This window comes from Hibiscus syriacus, unplaced genomic scaffold (assembly GCF_006381635.1).
Source record: "Hibiscus syriacus cultivar Baekdansim isolate YM2019G1 unplaced genomic scaffold, ASM638163v2 tig00113724_pilon, whole genome shotgun sequence".
Classification (NCBI taxonomy): domain Eukaryota; kingdom Viridiplantae; phylum Streptophyta; class Magnoliopsida; order Malvales; family Malvaceae; genus Hibiscus; species Hibiscus syriacus.
Genome location: NW_024063470.1, coordinates 405,120 through 417,187, shown reverse-complemented (window position 1 = coordinate 417,187; position 12,068 = coordinate 405,120). Strand labels below are relative to the sequence as shown.

Sequence of the window (12,068 nt, the reverse complement as noted above, 5' to 3'; positions counted from 1 at the left end):
TGAGCTTGGTGTTTGAGAGCCACATGTCATTTACCAAGATCCACTCTAGAGAGATTGTCTTCTTTTGAAAAAAAATGTTTTTCTTTCTCATTTAAAGGAAAACATCAAAAAAGAGTTTCGAAAAATGTTTAAACAAAAGTTTTGAAAATATTGTCCCTTTCACAGTTTTATAATTGAGACAAATCATAAAACTAGAGTTCATTGGATATCAAAGAATTAATTACATTATTAATCATTCAATAAATTATAGCTATTTGACAACTGCCAAGATCAAAGCTATCTTTGGAAAATGGTTAAGTAAGGAAAAAAGTCTCATGTTATTGTGTTTGGTCAAAGGGTTGTCATTTTTGTTTATTTGATGCTCAAAGGTTTTATGAGGTAGCTTGTACACTCCTCTACTGGAAGTGTTCTCCGACTCCAAGCTTTCATGGTCACGCTCAGATTGTGTGACGCCTTATCAAGGAATTTGTGCGATCGCCTCAGCTGCCCAATTTTTATATTCGAGCCGCCTTTTCAGGTTTTCAACTCGAATCCTCCTCTGGTTTCAAGACGTCATTCAGAATTTACGTCTTGAACCCCCTTTGTTATTTTTCTCTATCATGCATTAATTACATTATTTTTTTGTAAATAAAGATTAATCCTGATGGGCGGGATGAAATCTGAAGATAATCTCTTCTGTTCAGAACTTCATGTATTATTAGAAGAGACTTTTAAGGCACGTAATGTAGGTCATGGTTCATGGTTATGAAAGAAAATGATAAATAGGCCCAAACAAGTATTTCAGGGTATTGAACCAAGGATCAATTCATTATGATGCCTTCAATCCTGTCTTGCCCAATTTGAATATACTCGTATGTGTTTCTCTTGATTTTCTTTGGATGTTCCATGATCTTCGAGTGAAGTGATTTTGGAATGATTGTGCTTGATCAATCTCATAATTTGAATCTCGACGCGTCATTTGAATCTAGTGAATCTTTGCATATGCGTCTTGTCTTCTTTTTCTTCACTTTTTCCTTTGTTTTTGATTCTCTTTTTTATTTTCTCTGTGCTTTTTCTTTGTTTTTTTTCTCTTTTTACTTTTTATTCTGATTGGATCTTCACACTTGGCATTTGGTATCTCCTTTGGATTGATATCTTCACTCATGTGAGCAGATGTCTTCCACCTTGCCCCCCCAATATGGAGGGTGATCCTTGGTTAGGGTTGAATCAGAAGAAAAATACCATAGGCTCAAAAGGGGACACAAGGGATATATATATTTTCTGCTGTTGTGAAGAGATACAGAAAGAAAGTCGTTTATCATTTTATACATGGAAGTTTTCACAGAAGAGGTATCCCAGGGGGATAGATTTTCATAATTAATTTTATTCACATGAAAACAGTGTAATTAATGCATGATAGAATTATTTCGAATGAATTCTTCTTTATTCTTCTTGCTCCCAACATGTCTCAATGTTCAGGCTCCCTACGAGATGCCCCAGGTTGTGTCTTAAAAGAATGCTCATGTTCAAATGAACAACTCAATGCATTGGGTTTTAGTGGTATAAAAAAGTCAATTTTGAGTCTAAAAAAACAGTGGTGTGACTTTATTGACTCAAAGAAAGGTTCAAAAGTTTCAAAGAGTGGTAATGTCAAAATCTGGTCTTTTGGTAATGACCATGAATTATTTTGGGTAAAGAATTAAGGTATTTTTATTTTGGGGTTTGAGACAGAATAAGAAAGGTCTAATCTTGCCATATGTCAAAAATCTATAATTCTTTAAGAATTAAAAGAATCCTTAATTCATTTAATATTCGACGAACTAAAGATTAAAATTTGTTTAATTATTCCACCTTAGAAAGTAGCATACATTCAATCGTTTAAAAGATTAAGAAAACATGAAAGATCAAAGACGTGTTCAAACAAAACAATGCTCTAAGTGCAAATGGTATATGCAATACCCTCTTCTTTGGTTGTTCATGCCCCTGAATCCATCAGGTTTTGGATCTCGCGCTTCAGAACCTTATAGTTCTCAGAGGAATGTTTGGAGCATCCTATGTGGCAACTGCAAACAGCTTCAACATCGTAGCCCTTAGGATATGTGGACTCTTTTCTCAGATCATCCTAGCAGGCTTAGTCGTAACCCAACTGATCGGGCTCATTCGTTGTGATTTCAGTTTTTTCCTTTTGATGTTACAATCTTGCTTCCATATGGTGTCATGTGGTTAAAACCACTTCATCGAATCCTCCATGAAGAAATTTCATGTTTATGAAAATGCTTAAAAACAAAATGTAGATGCAAAAGGCATGAAATGTTCGAGGCATTAATCCAAAAACATGTATGTTATTATAAATAATCCTTATTGAGGATAAAAGTGTTTTATCTTTTAAGAGACAAAAATATCCTGATAGCTTCTGACATGTTGACTAGTCTTCTGCTTTCGTCTGTCACCAGTTGAATAACCTATCGAACCGCTCTGGCTTCTCTGGTTGAACCGTGCAAATGTTGAGTTACTTTTTGTACTGGCCCAAGAAGTCTCGAATGACTGCATCTCTGGCATTTATCTTTTGTTGAACCTGTTCCCAACGAATACATCATTGGAGCCCTCAATTGATAGGAACTATGTAAAGTTCATTTGTCTGTTTCTTGAATTCATCAGCAAGGGTCTCCAATTTTAGCTATCGTTTTGCCATTGTTGTCTTTGAAGGGACTCACTTCATCTTGCCCCTGCAACCTCTGCCAGTCAGTTCTTCAAAGATAGACTTTCATTGTGCTTGATGTAGACTCAGTTCATTTTGAGTCCTTTATAATGCAGCAGAGTGATACACTCTTCAATTGTGGGCACCACATTTTATGGATTGAATGCGACACATAGTCGCCTTGTAGACTGTCCTCTGTATTTTCATCTCTTGTATTACAACCTCTTTGTCCATTAATGCAGATTATTCATGTTTAACAAACACATTTTTTGTGGATCAACACCTCTTTTAAATGATGCAAGTGATGAAAATAAAATAAAATAAAATAAAAATGAAAAGAGTTAGTGATGTGAAAATAATAAAAAATAATCATGAAAAATAAAAGTCCTACCCCACATGATGTTTACCCTACATGCTTTAATTCCTACCCGGACATGATCTCTATCATGCATGCTAATTTCAAACAAATCCTAACTGCATATTTGTCTAGTTCGCATGCTTTGAACAGAAAATAAAGCATGAAACAAAGCAGTCTAGGGTTTGCAATGAGGTTTTGGGGTGAGCTCTAATTCTCCATGGTCTCTCGGTTTTGGTTCTATAGAAAGGTACCCGAGTTCTCCTTGTTGGTGCCCCCTTGAGTTTGCCAGACCCTTACTCCTAAACCCATCATAGGCTTGTGTGGACTAAGTTAAACTCGAGAGGATAAACTCCCTTATGTCCATACGAAGAATAAATTCACACGAAGACATAAGGTATATGAATCCCGAAGGTTACTTGCTAGGCTTATACGGAGAATAAATTCCCACGAAGGCGTCGCTTTTGCCCCCACTTAAAAGGGTTCGGAGCTCGGGTATAGAGCTAGAGATGACAATTTTGAAAAATCTGAAATCATTAAAAAACGTTAGTACAACTATTTGTTTAAAAAAATAATCAAAGATAAATAATAAGAATCGAATAAATAAATTAAAATTTAAACTTGTAATTTTTGCTAAAAAAGACAACCAGAAATTAATTTCGGTCTGACTCACTTACTTGTCCCCAGTGGAGTAGCCAAGCTATCGGAACCGCCTTTTGGTTTGGCCTTGGAATTGGGCTTCGACTGGAATTGATTGGGTTAGAGTCGCCACCGACCACTTTAAAACAAATTTAGGTGGATCGGACACCATCTTACATGATCTGCGTTGAATCAGAAATGTGTCGGGTTCCGGAGTCGGTTACGATCAAGGAAGGATTAGCACCCTTGAACCGCCCTTTCGATACCAATTAATTTTTCGGTTGTCTTTATTTGTGAAAATTGAAATTCAAAAATTCAATCCGAATTAATTACCTTTGATCGATTTAAAGTATCCCTAAAAAGTCAAAAGTGTTGGATTGTAAAAATAAAAATAAACATGAAAAAGAATAACAAAAAATATTAATATAATAATATTAATAAAAAATAAATATATATAGCAATGTAAAAAGAAATAAAAAATATTAAAATTAGAAGAAAATGAAAAATATATATAAAGTAAATAAATAAAAAATAAAATAAAAAGAATAAGTCAAAAGTTGTTACATCTCCCATGTTTTGCGTGTAGAGAAACTAAATTTGCAATGAAAATGCTATGACACTCCTCGTGCTTTTAGATACTGGCTTTGGATCTTCCACGCTTATTTTTTGTCATTTTCTTCCATCGGTTTTTCCAAATCGTTGCCCCTTTCTCTGATTTTGATTCCACGATTTTTTCTCTGTGTTTTCCTCTTGATGCTTGAGTCTATTTATAGTCTAAAGAAACCTATTTTTAGCTTAGATTTAGAGTCCTACTTTAACTCAAATGCTTTAGTTTTAGTGTTTTAATAAGACTCAAATACGTTGGTTAGTGTTTCAATAGGACTCAAATACGTTGATTTATTTTCTGAATCTTACTAAATCAGGATTGTTAAGTGTGAGGCATGTAAAAATTAAAAAAAATAAAAATATTAATAATAATAATAATACATAAATAAATATAATATAATAAAATATTTTTGTAGACCTGGACAAAAACAAGTGTCTACAATTTGGTTTTCCATTATTTATTTATTTTTGACAAAGGTTTTCCATTATTTAGTTTAGTGGTTGATGACATTTCACATAATTAAGTACCCAAAAACCTCTCTTAATTTCTATTATTTAACACTATTGTTTTGCTGTTTCATCTCCACCTAAACAAATTAATAATTGATGTATTAATTTGTAGATTATTCTTTTTCGATATTGTTAATTTTCATTGTATTTTATTTATTTATTTTCAATGAAATTAACTATTGTTTTATTGTTTTAAAAAAATATTGTTAATTATGTTTAATCAAGAGTTTAATTATTTATTCATATTTTATTATGGATCAACGACGTTCGTTTTGGTTCTGTCTACGCTCTCCACTTCGCAAGCCTTCCCTCTAAGGCTATCGCTTCTCACCATCACATATTGAAATCCTTTGGGTAGACTTCACCTTCGCAAGACTAGATCTGCTTGAACACCGATGCCTCGATATCGTCTATCATTGGTTTCGATTCTATTGGAGATATGTTCCGCTCCAGCAATGGTAGGTGAATCGTTGAATTTCAAAAAGCTCTCGATATCCTCTTCGATTCAAGTTGTGGAGTCTCTACATTTGTTTTCAAGTGACATGGACCCACAATTTTGAGTGGCTCCAAGTGCAATCATATTGTTCGTAAAGTCGTGAAATTAGTCATTGCTCCGAGCATAGACTTCAACCCTTTCCCTCTGTTAAAAGTTATCTATTATATTCGAAATCAAACCTGTGAAAAAACCTGGTTCACGAAGTTTTTTTAAATCCCACGAGAATGCAATATGGTGGTTGACCGATTAACGAAGATGTTTGCTCATGAGTACAATATATTCAAGATAATTATAAATACAATATAACGATGGGTGATTTGTGACAATCTAATGAACAAGAGCATGAACAATTAAGACGATCTAATGAATAAATTTAACCGTTTCTTGAACAATAAATTAAGAAAATATTACTTAAAATATAATTTATGTCGAAAATGATTATTTTATTAAATTTGCATTATAAAGTTTGAGAACAATTATTGGAAAAAAGAGGAATATGAACAGCTATGACCAGAGACGATACTCATGAGCTGTTCATATTCCAGATTTCCAGCAAACATCGAATTTAGCAGACGGCAGTGGAAATTGGTGCCCATTATTTGACATTTTTTTTCTTCACAATGCATCAAATGGGAAAATATCATAATATTTTTTTATGAATTGATATTCAAAGTTGACAAATTTTTTAAATTGATATATGAACTATTTTATTTATTTTAAATTAGGGTTTGAATTTAGAAAAAAATTTGACATTTATGTTAATGTGTCGCTTTAAACTTTTTAAACCATTAAATTATCGATGTAGTTTTGATCAGCCAAAATGTTATTATTAAATATTAAATATAGCAGTTTAATTTATTATTAAAATATTTACTAAAGTACACAAATGGTCTTATAATTATAGGGTACTGTTTTATTGAACCCTCAATAATTAAAAGTTACAAAATAATTCTTTGGTTATAAGGTTTTACTTTTTTGAGTCATGCGACTATTAAAAATTAAAAAATGATCACCCGACTATTTATTATATTTCAAACTCGTCATTTTTCATTAAAAAATTTATGGTCGCCTGAGTTGGTTGTTAACATGTTAACTTGAATAAGACAAAAATAGATCCCAGAATCTCAATGACTATCATATCTCAGTCAACATGTTAACGTCCAACTCAGACGACCGTTATTTTTAACGAAAAGGACAAGTTTGAAATACAATGAATAGTCGAGTAATCATTTTATAATTTTTAATATTTAGAGAACTTAACAAAGTAATGTGATATAACTGAGGAACCATTTTATAACTTTTAATATTCAAGATACTCAATAAAGTAACATCTTATAATTGATGCGCCGTCACAAAGGGCAAATCACACTAAACTCAACAAATAAAGTCTTATGTTACCAAAGAAGAAAAAATATCAAGCTAGACCTAATAAAACGGTCACTGATATTATTGTTTTGTAATAAATAATATTTTGAAGCACTTGAAAATAATATTTAAGCAATATGAACTAATATTTATACACGTACATAGTTATAGTCGCTCGATTAGACTCATACATATGTTCATGCAATTATATTTTTTTGACATGCACGACACACAGGGTCGGTCTAATGAATTTTAATACTCTGAGCGATATAATAATTTTATGCCCCTTTACTTGTACCGTATAATAGACAAATGTAATTTCCGTAGGTTATTCCCAGAACATGCTTTATGCTTGAAAATTCATACATTTTCTATGAAGTTTGAAATCCAGCCAAATTATTTAGTAGTATATATTATGGGAAAATGTCTATTGAAACTCGACCAGTAGGATCATTGCCTCTGAATTTGCAGCCATTGCCTGTCATGTTTGTGCTTGTCTTACAAACATATCCATTTCCACTACTCTCCCCAGGCAAAGAATGTTCGATCAAGGCAACTTACATCATATTAGCAATGGCATGATACAAATACCAACAGGACTGGCAGATTGCCAACTAAATATCACTTTCCTCCATAATAACAGACTGCCAACTAACACTTCGTTTGGGCCCCAAACAATGACGGGAAGTTATGTTGCATGAACAAGGGAAAACATTAAAAGCAAACTGCAAGAAAAAGGATCTGAACAAGCATAGATTACAAAGGGAGTACAGGAAGTCGAGACGTCGACATATCATAAACCATTAATGCAGAAAGTGACACAAAGAAGACATCTTACTAGTATTGAAATAAAGATGCATTGCAAAAGAGATAGTAAAGAAACCATTGCATTTAGCTGGGATCATACAATATCGCATGTAGGAAATCGACATGTTTCGAAATCTACAGTCAGATTATTACTTCAATAAACAAACTGAAAATATCATGAGCAAGAAATAGTAGCCTAGAGAATACAAACCAATGCCACTTATAGTTCTTCAGATACTTATGTTTACCTTCAAGTAATCATCCAACTTTTGAACCATATTATGTGCGAGCTTTTGATTCTGATTTAGAATCTCCTCTCGTATTAGTTATTTCTGTGCTTCTTGCATCACCCTAACAAAACCACCACCATCATGGTGGTGGTGGTGGTGATTTTTATGGTTGTGATGATGACTACTCTTACCTTTTAACTGTTTCCGCATGTCGTATGCATCCTCCCGTCAACATAATATTTCGCCTCCACATCACGTATCTTATAACCCAACGTCTGAGTATACATATTAAATGTTGCCCTGTTACTCTTTCTCACATGGAGCGAGACATACTCTGCTCCAAACACCTGCAGCACTTCGCATATTAGTATTGAAGAATACAAATGCCTTTTCTTCCTTGCCGATTGATTTTACAGTTAAACTATTCAAGAATTGCTAAATATAGAATCAATAAAAGTAAAAGTAACTCTAACATAAGCATTCTATATAAAAGTAAACCTATTTAGTATTTCGTAAAGCAAAGATTGGAATTTGAAGTTCTACTTCTCTTAAAATATTCTTTTCCCTTCAAATCAAAAATATAATCAAGCAAAAACTAATAACTAACTAATTTAAAAGTATTGCAGTCCATATATGAGCAGATAAATGACTAAAAAGGAAAATGAAAAGAAAATAAATAAATGGAAAGACATGTTCCATGGCGGCTTGGGTGGCGATCATGAGCTTAGTGGCGAGGCCAAGCTTGCGGTGGGTACGGAGGACGGCAAGAGAGGTGTTGTGGCCGTGGCACTCGTTGCCCTTACATGTTGGGAATAACCTACAGAAAGGAGGTGAGGATTACAAAGGCCGCCCATTCGCTACATTTGTCATCAATTGCTGAGTGTGTATCAATTCTACTGAATCCCCTACATGTTGCCCTGGGTCGTCGCCCCTACATGCTACCCTGGGCCGTCGCCCTTAAATGCTACCCTGGGCCGTTGCCCATCTGGCTCATGTATTGGGTCGACCCTAACGACACACATTTATTTATTTTGAATAGTATATATCAATTTTGGCTTCTATTTTTCTTTTCCTTTCATTTTAAGCTAACGTGACACAAAAAGACGTTAGAATGAGAAATAATCTTTAATGAATGTTAAAATGATAAATTATTTTGAAGATATATTTGAATAAAAAATAAAGAGATCTTTAACCAAACAAATTATTAATATGACACTTTGACAATTTATAAAATAACATATTTAATCCTTTTTTATTCATAAATTCGATACAATAAACAATTCAAAAAAATTAACCATTTAAATTTACAAATCTTATTAATTTGGTCCCAAAGCCAACCAAACCCTATGAAATCCAAAACAAAGAAAAAGTATCCAAAGCTAAGGTGGTGTTTGGTTCGCTTGAATGTTTATGAGAGAATTGAAATCTGTGAAGGAATTGAAATCTGTCGGGCCATATTCTGATTGGTTGGCAGGAAATGGAATTGGAATCCAATTCCATATTCTGTTTGGTTCGCAGGCGTGTCAGATGAATTTGATTTTAGTTATGTAAAATGATAGAATTGTCCTTCTTGTTTTTTTGCTTTATTTTAGTTTGTTTTACAACTTACATATAGTAATATATTATAAAAATTTAAAAAAATATTAAATTTTCATTTTATTGATTGATTATTTATTTCAATAAATTATAAAAATCATGCTAATAAACATCATAAGTTAAAATCATCGCAATCAAAATATGTTAATAAGTTACCAAAAGATAGAGCAATATTTCGATACATTCCAATCGGAGTATGTTAATTAGTTACAAAAAAATATACCAAAAACTATTTTTATTCAATATATGAATTGAAACCTGACCCGACACGACACAAAATAATAAAAAAATTATTTTTATTCAATAAAAACATTGACTTAATTGAAAAAAATTATATATATAGGGGTATTATTGTAATTATTCTTAAATATATAAGGTAAAATTATATATTTTTTCGGGTCGGTCCGGTTTTTTTCACCCTAAACCCGAACCCGACTCGACCCGAATATCACAGTTAAAAAAACCGACTCGACCCGAACAAAATAAAGTTTCACCCGACCCGACCCCAATATATGAATTAGAAATCAGACCCGACCCGAAATAATAAAAAAATATTTTTATTCAATAAAAACAGTGACTTAATTGAAAAAATATATATAAAGGGGTATTATTGTAATTATTCCTAAATATATAAGGTAAAATTATATATATTTTCGGGTAGGGTATTTTTCACCCTATAAACTCAATCCGACCCGAATATCACACTTAAAAAAATCGATCCGATCCGACCAAAATAAAGTTTCACCCGACCCGACCCGAATATATGAATTAGAAACCCGACCTGACCCGAAATAATAAAAAAATATTTTTATTCAATATATAAATAAGTTACCAAAAGATTGATGAGGGTAGTATGATCAAATTTCAATTCCCTTTACAAGGGAATTAAATTCCATCAATTCTTGGATGGAATTCACTTTCTCTCATTCGATAAAAAGTTAAAGCCATGAAAGATTCCAATTCTCTTAAAAAACTTGAACCAAACATGGAAAAAATGGTGAAATTAGATTCCAATTCCCCCGGGCCAAGTTACTAGGTTCAAAACAGGGCTAAGTTAAATTGTGAGGCTTAATCTTGGAGTTCAATTGATTTGGGCGCTACCCGAAAACCAGATGCTGGAGATTTTGGCTTCTAACAATCACCTCCTTTCTCACCTTCCCCTCGCATCAAATGATTCCAAACAACCAGAAAACCCCATTTCAACCAAACCAAATCATCTCCAGATCCTCAAGAAATGCACCCATTTACTCCAATTCAAGCAACTTCACGCACAAATCATCAAAAACCCACTTCACCAATCCGATACATACCTTTCCAAACTCATTGAGGCGTTAGTAGCCTCCTCCCATCTCCTTTACGCCCGCCAAGTGTTCGACCAAATAACCCAGCCATCCGCTTTTGCTTTCAACACCATGATAAGAGGCTACGGAACAAATAATTTGGGCCCCGAAGGAATTTGACCTTTATATCAGAATGAGACACCAGGGCCTTACCCCAGATAATTTTACTTACCCGTTCCTTTTAAAGGCCTGCAGTGGTCTTAAACAAGGCAAAGGAGTCCACTCCCTGGTTGTCAAACACAAACGATTTAGTTCCGAGATCCATTCTTTAACTTCTTTGATAACGTTTTATTGTGCTTTTGGTGATGTTGAATCCGCCCGGTTGTTGTTTCGATAGAATGACTGAGAGAAATGTGGTTACTTGGACTGGGATTATAACGGGATATGTAAAGCAAAAGAGATATAAAGAAGGGATTGAACTGTTTAATCAAATGAAGATTTCTGGGGTTGGAATAAATGAATTGACTTTGGTTTCTGTACTCTCAGCTTGTGCTAATTTGGGGGCATTGGAAATCGGTCAATGGGTGCATGAATATGTTGATAAAAAGAGAATATTTTTTAATCCGAAGCTTGGTGCTGCTCTTATTGACATGTATGCTAAATGTGGTCACATTGACAAAGCTTATCAAGTTTTTAAAACTTTGCCTTCTAAAGGCGTTTGTGTTTGGAATGCCATGATCGGGGGACTTGCAATGCATGGTTATGGGATTGAAGCCATTGAAAGATTTAGGGAAATGCAATGGGATGGAATAAAGCCGGATCGGATCACGTTCATTGCGATTTTATCCGCTTGCAGTCATTCAGGGTTGGTGGAGGAAGGAAAAGAGATTCTTCATTCAATGAGAAAGGATTTCGGTATTGAGCCGAACATCAAGCACTATGGATGCTTTGTGGACATTTTATGCAGGGCAGGACTCTTGAGTGAGGCTTATGAGGCTATAACTAACATGCCAATGGAACCTAATGCTGTTTTGTGGGGAACTCTGTTGAATGCCTGTGCTGCTGCTGCCAATGTCGAGCTAGCTGAGGCTGCGATGCAAAGGCTGATGGTTCTGGAACCATTCAATGATGGAAACTATGTTCTTATGTCGAATATTTATGCCGCTAAGGAATGGTGGAACGATGTGGCTAGGATTAGAAAGATTCTGAAACATAGGCCGATATTGAGGAACCCCGGCCATAGTTTGATTCAAGTGGACAACGTTGTCCATGAATTCTTGGTTGGTGATGGCAGGCATCCCTGTTCGGAACAGATATACAGCATGTTGGAAAAGGTTGCCCTAACCATTAAAGAATGGAGTTTTTAAGTTCTTATGTCCATGAATATGTAGGCAACAATTTGATATAAGAATATGATCTTCCTGAAAATCTCGTCCAAATCTCTCAAGTATGTTTGATTTAGTTCCCAAAAAAGCAAAATTGTAAAATGTTTAGCCGATAGGATATC

General features: G+C 33.9%; 1 pseudogene; it reads left to right on the top strand.

Annotated features, from left to right (window-relative positions):
* The first annotated feature begins 10,365 nt into the window (after nt 1-10,365).
* On the top strand, nt 10,366-11,976 carry LOC120187303 (annotated as a pseudogene).
* Nucleotides 11,977-12,068: the final 92 nt, after the last annotated feature.